Genomic DNA, 3,323 nt, shown 5'->3' with positions numbered 1-3,323 from the left:
TACCTTTCCTTGACACTGAGGTGTATGCCAGCGGGAATAAGTTAGAAACTAGACTGTATCGAAAGAGTACCGCTGGCAACACTACCCTACATGCAGTAAGCACACACCCAGCCCATCTAATAATGAGCATTCCTTACGGCGAAATGATTTGCCTTAGGCGACTGTGCAGCAATGATATGGAGTTACCACTTGCACAGGCTGCCAGCACTGAGAGGTTTCTGGAAAGAGGGTACCAATGTAAGATCATTGATAAAGCTAGACAAAAATCCATGATGATCAGCCGCCCCACATTGTTATCCAAATACGATGTCTCGGATGAGGCATCAAGGCAGAAGTCTTTGGAAACTGAAGGGAACACCAATGCTGTTGATTCCTTCCGTTTCATTATTGGGTATTGCAACCAACACAAGGACATACGTAGCATGGTTAATAAGAATTGGCCTGTCATATTCAAGGATCCTGTTATAGGCAATCTACTACCAAAGAAGGCATCAATAACATACAGCAGAGCGCCCAACATGAAGGATAGATTGTTGATACAGGACCTGAAGTTTTGGATAAAACTTCTTGGCGACAGAGGCTTTTACAAGTGCAAAACCTGTAAAGCCTGCACATATGGCACTAACAGGATGTCATACAAGGATGGTTTTTGCAATCAAGAAATCAGATTAGCAAAGTGCTTACATGTAAAACAGAATATGTAGTTTACATCCTTGAATGCCCGTGTGCATTACGTTATGTGGGAAGCACTAAGATTCCCGTCCACAAGCGTATTCTGCAACATCTTAGGGCCATAACCTCACAAGACAATACCTATCCGGTTGCTAGACATTTTAAAGAACACCATCAGAGCAACAATAAGGGTCTGCGGTACTATGTTATAGATGCAGTATTAGCCAGCTGACGTGGGGGAAACAGGGAGTCAAAATTGCGCAAACTTGAATCCAAATACATCCTACAGCTTAATACCAAACAGCCTGGGGGTTTAAATCTCACTGTGGATTTATACACATGTTTACACTAGGCTCTGTAGGTTGTCAATAGGAAACATGAACAAATTTGGAGTGCAAGAGTCAATTAAGGTTTTTAAATAGTGTTTTATAAGATTTATTACTATTTATTGTTTTAAACATGACTCATTGTTTTAATCAATTCTTATATCTTAATGCACCATCCTATGACTATTTATTATCAATTGGATCAGTTATTGCACGTCCCTGTACTATACACACCCCCTCTTTTACATTACCTGAGATACGAGAAGCTGTACAATACATCCCTCTTTAACTGGGCATTATGTTCTTATCTACCTCGTGATAGTAGTCTGATCATTTTTGATATATTTCTTGATATTCTAAAGCTATTTTCTCTGAATGTATATGTAGTTTGTACCTATGGCAGTATATATCCATCAGCCCGGACAGTACTGGGCTCAGTCTGTCCAATTGAATTATGTTTGAAATTGATGTTTTTAATTTCACTTATTGCACTTTTGCACTTTCCAATGTAGCACTTTAGGTATGGGTTGGTCAATGAAACACTAATTTTAACCCTGACCTTGGGACCCTCGAATAAAGTACTTACGGGTACCCATGAGCCAGTTTTAATGAGCACTATCTAACTGCACCTTTAGTCTATCATTCACCCAGTCCGGACGGACAATACTTATTTGTGATCACTGTATGTCACTTATATGTTGTCTGTTTTTGTTTGTTTGTTTTTTTGAGTAGTAGTGTTTTTCTGTTCCCCTCCCTATGCTCCGCCCCCTGCGTGGCTACGCGGGGGCGCATTGTAAGCAGACCCGATGATGCAGCATGTCACACACATTGTGTGTGAGTGAGGGCAGTATTTTCAAATAATTTTACTTTTCCTTAAGCCTTGTCTAAGCATCTGAGTGTTTGTTGTTCCCCACCTCCCATGGTGTGTGTATACTAAATGTCAGCCCAATGAAACGGTAGCACTTGCACTTTAAAAGTCCCTTCACTCCTATTGCACGCTGTCACGTGATCAAGGTTTGTAAGAGCAGAAACGTTATGGCAACAGCACAAACAATAAAGTAAATTTGGCATCTTATACCTGGGTTCGTGCCTGTTCCTGTTCGTGCATGTGAGGAAGACTGCAGCGCGAATAAGACGGAGGTTTTGTTTTATATATATATATATATCACAACAACTTGGCTCAAATTGGTTGACCCCTGGCGCTTCTCTTATCGGTGCGTGTTCCTCGGCAGAGCCCCGTCGAACTCAATTATCCAAAACTCCTTTGCATGAAATGAACACGCACTCGTCAGGATCTGACTTTCCAAGTTCTTTATTTCTCCATAATTCTCAGTGTAAATTACCAACGTGTTTCGCCGCCAACTGACAGCTTGATCACGGTCAATATTCACTCTCTCCACCAACTACTTTAAAGGAGTGGTTATACAAAGTCACATGGTTTCTACATGACTTCCTGTCATTCCCGCTAAGAGTTATGGGTGTCGTAGTTCCATTAATTATACAACCCGTTTTGCATTTCAGAACACATTTTTTTTATACTTTTTTTTACATATTTTTTACATTCTCATGCAAGCATATTTGTGCCTCACCCTATCTGCATCATTAATCCAGATATATATGGGTCTGGTTTACCTTGGTGATTATATCGGGTTTCGCCCTCCAGTGGGCACATACCTGTGATATTCATTACTCAAAAATCACGCCCTCCAGTGGGCTCGAGGTGCCACCCTTCAATTCTAAACATAAAGACTGTGTTTGTACGTTTTTCTAATGTGTTTGTCTGTTACCCATATGCTTTTTTGTCTTCTTAATGACCTTACGGAAGGAAAGATTTTAAGTGTCATAATCTCAATTTGATTATTTTACAGTTAGGTGTATTCATATTAATATTCCAAAACAAATTATTTACAGATGTACATAAAGTTCTTCGCTTTGATTCAGACCGTCCGGATGCAAAGTTCTGAAGTTCAGTATGTGACGTGATTCTCTGCATCTTAATTTCCTCTCTCTGTCCCCCCCTCTTTCATGAGGGACAATCGTTTCCAGCGCATAGAATTTCAGAAGTTTCCAGTCCCCAATGTGCGATGCCTCCATGTGCTTGGCAACGGCATTGCCTCTGTCTTTATTTGCCGTGGCTCTTATATGTTCCAGAATTCTTAGCTTCAGTTCCTTCTTTGTGCTGCCAATGTATTTTAATGCACATGGGCATTCAAGCACGTAAACAACGTATTCAGTTTTGCAGGTTATCAGTTGTTTAATTATCCAGGATTTTTTATTGGGCAATGTTGCTTCTGTTTTGTTCACCGCAATTTGACATGCTTTACA

Source organism: Lissotriton helveticus, chromosome 12 (assembly GCF_964261635.1).
Source record: "Lissotriton helveticus chromosome 12, aLisHel1.1, whole genome shotgun sequence".
Classification (NCBI taxonomy): Eukaryota; Metazoa; Chordata; class Amphibia; order Caudata; family Salamandridae; genus Lissotriton; species Lissotriton helveticus.
The sequence above is the reverse complement of the archived record's forward strand: the minus strand, read 5'-3'. Positions refer to the sequence as shown.